A 7,717-nucleotide genomic window follows, 5' to 3' on the forward strand; every position below is an offset into this window, starting at 1 on the left:
TTTTTTTTTTTTTTTTTTTTTTTTTACTTCTTAAAATGTTGAATGGTGATCCTTATTTTATTTTATTTTTTTTTGAGATGGCGTCTCACAGTGTCACCCAGGCTGGAGTGCAGTGGTGCAATCTCGGCTCACTGCAAGCTCCACCTCCCAGGTTTATGCTATTCTCCTGCCTCATCCTCCCGAGTAGCTGGGACTACAGGCACCCGCCACCACACCTGGCTAATTTTTTGTATTTTTAATAGAGACCGGGTTTCACCATGTTAGCCAGGATGGTCTCGATCTCCTGACCTTGTGATCCACCCACGTCAGCCTCCCAAAGTGCTGGGATTAAAGGTGTGACCCACCACACCCGGCCATGGTGATCCATTTTTATTGCAATCTTTTTCTTTTTTTTCTTTTGAGATGGCGTCTCGCTCTGTGACCCAGGCCAGAGTGCAGTGGTGCCATCTCAGCTCATTGCTACCTCCACCTCCCAGGTTCAAGTGATTCTCTTGCCTCAGCCTCCCAAGTGGCTGGGACTACAGACACGTGCAACCACGCCCAGCTAACTTTTGTATTTTTTTGGTAGAGATGGGGTTTTATCTTGTTGTCGAGGCTGGTTGCAAACTCCTGGCCTCAAGTGATCCACCCTCCTCGGCCTCCCAAACTGCTGGGATTGCAGGTGTGAGCCACCATGCCTGGCTACTGTAATCTTATAGATCAGGTTGAAATACCTTAAATCTTTAGATTAGTTGGCTCAGTAGACCCTGGTAAACAGCGGCTTTTGTGTTTCAGGCTGCAGTGTCTGGGTCAGTGCAAGCTTCAGATAGACTTATGAAAGAGCTCAGGGACATATGCAGATCACAGAGTTACATGACAGGGAAGGATCTCTAAATCCCTGCTCTTCTTCTTGTTCTTTTGCTCTTTTCTGTTGTCAGATTATGAATGTCATTTCTTAAAAGTGGACCAAAATGGAAATGTTTACTAGCTTTATTTTGTGAAATTCAAAGGCAACCAAGTTCCAAAAGATGTAGGGGGTAAGATAGGATGAGTTTACTTGTTTTTTGGATTTAGAGAAATTGTTTTTATAGGTCCGTCAGAAACTTTTTGTCATTTTCCTGATAGAGTGAACTCTTACATATTTTTTATCTTCTAGCAAAAAGCTCAAGCTTCAGCAATATTGCTTGGAAAGTAAATAAGAGTAATACGTTTCATTATACAGAGAATGATTGCCAAGTTGATTTTTATGACTTTTCCCCCAGTTTTGAAAGCAACATAATCAACTCTTATTGTAGAGATAGTTATGTTATTACTTTTAAAATGTATGGGTGGAGTACACCTGTAGTCCCAGCTACTGGGGGTGGTGGGAGGCTAAGACAGGAAGAGGTTTTGAGCTTTGAGAGGTCAAGGCTGCAATGCGCTGTGATTGCACCATTATATTCCAGCCTGGGTGACAAAGCAAGACACCCTGTCTCTTAAAAAAAAAATAAAAAAATAGAAAAATAAAAAAAAACAGGCCGGGGGAGTGGGGAGTGGAAGTCATATTGGACATGTATATATATGACGGTTGTAGAAAAATACCGATTTTTTAGTGATTTAACTTTTCATAGTTCCATCCATGGCAAATTGTTCTCCTTGAACCCCTTGGCTAATAATACAAGTTTAGGAAGGCATATTAAACTTCTTTTGAATTTTTGAGAAAATTATATACATGTGACTGTTTTCCTTTAGAATGACGGCAAACTCTGAACCTCCTTATTAGATTAGATTTAGGCTATTATGATCTCTTTTGGACATTTATTCTGAAGGACCTGGAAGCTATAGTGACCTTTATTTTTCCTGGGGATATACAGCAGCTTAAGATCTTCTCCTTCTGGAACTTACCCTAGGTGCTCTATTTTAGCTTTCAGATTGGTTCATTTTTGAGTTAGTTGAAAAAAATTACCTTTTTGTTTGAACTGTTTTTTGTTTTGTGGTTCTTAGGGTTGACCCTGATAGTCCTTTGCACAGTGATCTTCAGATCTTAAAAGAAAAAGAAGGCTTGGGAGATATTTTGCTGAACTTATCTTTTAAGGTAAGAAAATTGTTACGGGACTCTCTATTTTTTGAATGGGGGTGTATATTTGTACAAGTGTTTTGGAAAACAATTTGGTAAAGTGGAAGATACTCATACACTATGGTTCAGGAATCTTGTGGATATTCACTGCACAAGAAAGGAGTACGTAGGCATGAGGAGAAGGGAATGTTCAGAGCAGCATCATTTATAATAGCCCCAAACAGAAAATAACCCAAGTGGTCGTTCCAAGAAAATGAAGAACTGTGGTATTCATAAAAAGGCTTACAGCTAAGTGGGACCAGCTGGGCGAACCTTAAACACTATGTTAAGCAAAAGAAACCAGACCCCCAAAACCTATTTTGTACAATTTCCTTTGTATAGAGCTCAAAAATAGGCAAAACTAAGGTTGGTTAGGACATTCATTCTTAGTGGAGGCAGTGTCACCTGCAGTGGAGTGAAAATTGGTCTTTAGAGTAAAAGAAAACGTTACCTATTATAATGGTCTGCTGCCCTCCAAAGGGTCATATAACATAAACCGACATACAACTTATCTGTGGTGTTGAAATTCCACCACAGGGGGATGGGGGTAGAATTAGGAAGAAAACTTCTAAAAAGGCTTCTTAGGGTTAAAAAAATGAAAAGAAAACACAGAAACACTTATTTCTGGATCCATACTTGGGCAGTAAAACTATCAAGAACAAAGAGGTGATTCCATTGAGGTTAGGGTAAGGAGTCCATCCAGGCGAGAGGTAGGGAGGTGTGACCTGAAAGGGGTATCTGTGAGCTTCTTGGATACTGGCTGGAATATATTTCTGGAGCAGGTTGGTTGTTACATGGGCAAATAATTTATGATAACATGTTAAGGTATACCTTAAGGTATATTTTATGTACTTTTCTGAATGTATGTGTTATATTTAATAAGGCATTTTAAAGATACTAAAAATCAACGTTACAAAGGAATAACAATGGAATTTAGAAGAAATGTTAATGATCTAATAGGGAATCTAGATAGGATGTAATGGTTTAAAATCTATGGCTATATTGAGGTATTTTGATGAAAAAAACAGACATAAAACAATACTTTATTGTTCTTACTCTAAGGATAATAGTAGTTTTATAAAACCTTTGTACTTCCCTTTTTGCATGTATATTTTTTCTTGGGATTATATCTTATGATTGAACTTTCTTGAAGTGACCCTAATGTCAGTATTTTCTCTCACTTTTATTATCATAGAAACTGTTGTGGTTGTCAACTGGTTGTCTTCCTAAAGTATGAATCCGGTATATATTGACTGAAGTTGCTAATGGCTACTTCTTTACGGATTCATATGGGTGAGTGAATGAAGCATGCAGGCCTAAAACAAAAAACAAAACACAAAAAAAAACAGGAAGCTATCTTTCTTTTTTAAAACATTAAATCATACGTCCATATGCCCAACACCAAACTGAAGAAATAGAACCTTTGGCTGGGCGTGGTGGCTTATGCCTGTAATCCTAGCACTTTGGGAGGCCAAGGCAGACAGATCACTTGAGGTCAGGAGATCGAGAGCAGCCTGGCCAACATGGTGAAACCCCATCTCTACTTAAAATACAAAAAAAAATTAGCCAGGCATGGTGATGGGTGCCTGTAATGTAAGCCCTGCTCCGTGGGAGTCTGAGGTGGGAGAATCAGTTGAACCCAGGAGGCAGAGGTTACAGTGGGCCGAGGTTGCACCATTACACTCCAGCCCTGGTGACAAGAGAAACTCCATCTCAAAAAAAAAATATATATATATATATATATATATGTGTGTGTGTGTGTGTGTGTATATATGAAATAGATCTTTATCAGTACCTGTAGCACCGTGTGTGCCCCTCCCTTGTCATGCCCTCTTTGGGAGGTATCTTGAAGGGAATATGAAATCTTGACCAGGAAACTGGAGGATTGATGATTGCAGGTGGTGTTTTCATTATTGTGTCCTGCTCTAGCTAGGACTTCAGGGAGAGGACGATCTGGGAGGTAAATGGCTGAAATTCTATTGGATTTGTGTTTGTGGCCCATGGCTCCTGATACCAGAAAGAAATGCCTTTTTCTGGGGTTGGAGTATTTCTTAAGAGTCCTGGGAAGAATGTGATTGCCTTGAGCTAACTGACCTTCTGAAGAGGACCTTAAACTGAATTGCCAAGTTATTAGTATCGGGATTCACAGACTTTGGAGAACAGCAGGTATGACTCAGAAAGATGTACAGGAAGGAGCCAGAACAATATATATTTATAGTCTCTGATGTCCACAGTGACAACTTGAGCATCATGAATACTAAGCAAAATGGAACTGGAGATAAACTATAACACAAAGATGGCAGTGAGGGCAGGAGGGAATGTGACCTGGTCAGCAACTTGGTAAATCCAACTTGCTGTGTTTTTAAGGAAGTTGTCTTCTGATGTTACAGGCAACATCAGAATTACTGAATTGAATTTTGAGGTAGTACTTTAAGAAGGGTCTATTTAGATAAGTTTAGGTTTATTTAGAGAATAGCAGCCAGGATTGGGAAGAAATTCATTCTATTCCACGTCCTAGGATAGCTGATGAAATTGTGGATTTGGAGAGGAAAACATGGGGGTTCGTGATAGCTCGTCTTCAACTATTTGAAGGAGTACGTATATGGAAGCATTAGTTTTTATTTGTTTTTGGTGAAGACAGGGCATAAAACTAGAACTAGTAAGTCAGATTACAAAGAGGTGATTTTCAACTCAATATAAGGAAGTGACTTGTAACTATTTAGACCCATCTAGTGATGTAGTCTTTGAAAAAGAGAATGTTCTTCATCCTTAAGATTAACTTAGAAGGCTGAGATGTTAAATGGGAAGTCAGATAACTTCATGAGATTTTTGCAGAGCCTGAGAGTCTGGTTCAGAGTTAATATATACTAAGGTAACTCAAACTTCGTTTGAACAGTCACCCTCAACTTTTGTTTTCCCTGTAAGATCTGGATTCCTGAGGTCCAGGATACAGTTTATGGAATAGAGTCCCCAGGTTTTGATGTAGAAGAGTTATTCTGAACTGTTTAAAATGAATTCAATCACCCATAATCAATTAAAGGGTTTTATAGTCACTCTTTAGGGATTCACATATTTAAAGATCTACATAATAGGAGGTTAAATGAAGTTGTACTTTACCAAGCTTTACATCAACCTCTATACTTTTCATTATGTCTGTTAAATTATAGATAAAAGGTGAGCTATTTTATTTGAAAGTAGACTATAGTAGCAATCATTAAGTTGGTATCTTGTGTCATTAAGTTGGTATGTTGTGGATAATCTTACATTTCTATTGTAAGTTAGAAAAATATTTCCTCTTTCATTTACTGTCTCATCTTCCTCTCTTCATATACTTTTATCAAGTCTGATGATGTTTGTCTTTTAATTGGGCCAATTAGTTATTGCTGATACTTGGATTCGAGTCTACCATCTTATCGATGAGTCATTCCTATTAGTTTTTCTTGCTTTGTGCTCCATGTTGTCTTTCTTTTAGACTTTTTGATGACTCTGGTTTTCTACCTCTGTCAGCATAGTTCTTATTCTTCTTCATTACCCTATAGTTACAATATGTCCTTGATGTGTGAAAGTCTAACATAAACGTGTAGATTCATATTTTTTTTCCTTTTCCTTGTCAATACAAGGACCTTAGCACACTGAGTTCATGTCCTTCCTCCCAAATATGTGCTACTGTTTTCATACATTTCAAGTCTATACTATCTAAAACCCTACACATAATTATATAATTAGTCAATATTCACTTAGGTCTACACGCATATTTGCTCTTTTTCATGCTCTTTAGTCTCCACATTTTCATCGAGGATCCTCTTTCTCCTCTGAAACTATCCTTTAATACTTACTTTAGTGTGAGTCTGCAGATAGAAAAATTCCTTCATTTTTTATTATTGAAGAGTGTTTTCATTAAGTGTAAGTTTCTAGGTTGGCAGTTTCCTTTATCAGCACCTTGAAAATATCATTCTCTTATGCTAGCTTCCGTTGTTTCTCTTGAAGTGTTTATGGTGGTTAAATCTTGTGAAGTCATTGATCAGTTTTGGAAGATTCTCCACAACCATATCTTCAGCTATTGCTTCTGTCCCATTCTTTTTTTTCTTCCAGGGCTCTACGTATGTTATAAACTTTTCAATATGTTGCCTTTTGTTTTCTCTATTTTCTACCTTTTTGTCTTTCTGACCTTTTTCCAATTTATTGAATCTCTCTTCTGCTAGGTTACTGCTGTGGTTAAACTTATCCATTAAGTTATTAATTTCGGTTGTGATAGTTCTAAATTGCAGAATTTCATATGGTTCATTTTTATAATTTGCATTTCTCTGCCAGGTTTTCAGTCTTGACCTGTCTTTCCTTGATCATGTTCAGCAGAGTTATTTTAAAGTGTGTCTGCAAAGTCTGTTATCTCAATTCCTTGTGGTTTTGTGTCTGTTGTTTACTTCTCTTGTTTTCTGTTATGTCATCTTTCAGTCTCATGTGGCTTTTTATTTTTAGTGATAGACATTATATATGAAAAATTGTAGAACTGATTTGAAGCCTTGGATGATATTCTTCTCCAGAGAGGATTTACATTTGCCCCTGCCAGGGGCTTGGAAATTAGCAACCTGGGATTGTCTCATCCAATCAGGGATTGAGATGATTAAAGCTGGCCATCATTCTCTGTTAGGGCAATTTGCAGTTGGTTCTTTAGGATCCCAACCTAAGGAGTGGGAGACTTAGCAGGGCCCCTCCTCAGTGGACGCTGAGCTCCAGTGTTTACCTTCCTGTGAGCTCTGTGAGGCTGTGTGTTCTAGCTCAACTTTTGAACCTCTTCCTTGTCTCTTCTGTCATTGGAAGAAAACCCAAGAGGGAAAAAGAAGACCTTGTTCTCCAGTGTTCCCTTTTCTCAGCCATGTAATCATTATGTTTTGTCCACCTCTCTAGTTCTCAGTCAGAAGATTGATCTAAATTACCTAGTCTATCCTTATTGGAATGGTTCCTTTATATAGTTCTATTGAAGTGGAACCCCTTCATGTGTTTCATAAGTTTACAATAACACTGTTCTGTTTGGGCCTGATTTTAACTTCATTTTTATTTGCTTTGGTTTTCATTTCATTTGGTTTTTGGTACTAAGTGTACCTTTATGACTCTCACCCTTTATCTGATAATAAATGTACATATTCTTTTATAGATTCTTTTAAAATCTTCTAAATAGTATAACATTAAGGATGTTCTTAAAAGTAATTAAACTTACTTATTTGCTTTTTAGGATAACTTTCCAGTTGATCCTCCATTTGTTTGAGTGGTGTTACCTGTTCTCTCAGGAGGGTAAGTGTAAGTGATTATTTTTATTTATTTATTTATTTTTATTTTTTTATAGAGATGCGGTCTCACTATGTTGCCCTGGCTGTTCTTGAACTGCTGGGCTCAAGCGATCCTCCCACCTTGCCCTCCCAAAGTGCTGGGATGACAGGTGTGAGCTGCTGTGCCTGGTTTACTTATTATTATTTTTTAACATAGTGTACACCAGAATTCATTTGGAGAGCTAGTCCCAGGGTTTCTGATTCAGTAGGTCTGTGGTGGGACCTGACCATTTACATTTTTTAGAAGTTACCAGGTGAAGTTGATGCTATTGATCTGGGGCCCACATCTGGAACCATTATAAAGCATTATGTTGCTGAT

At 37.9% G+C, this 7,717-nt stretch overlaps 1 pseudogene; it reads left to right on the forward strand.

Annotated features, from left to right (window-relative positions):
• Positions 1-7,367, forward strand: part of LOC112628333 — a 17,004-nt pseudogene extending 9,637 nt beyond the window's left edge.
• The last annotated feature ends 350 nt before the right edge of the window (positions 7,368-7,717 follow it).

This window comes from Theropithecus gelada, chromosome 7b (genome assembly GCF_003255815.1).
Source record: "Theropithecus gelada isolate Dixy chromosome 7b, Tgel_1.0, whole genome shotgun sequence".
Taxonomy (NCBI): domain Eukaryota; kingdom Metazoa; phylum Chordata; class Mammalia; order Primates; family Cercopithecidae; genus Theropithecus; species Theropithecus gelada.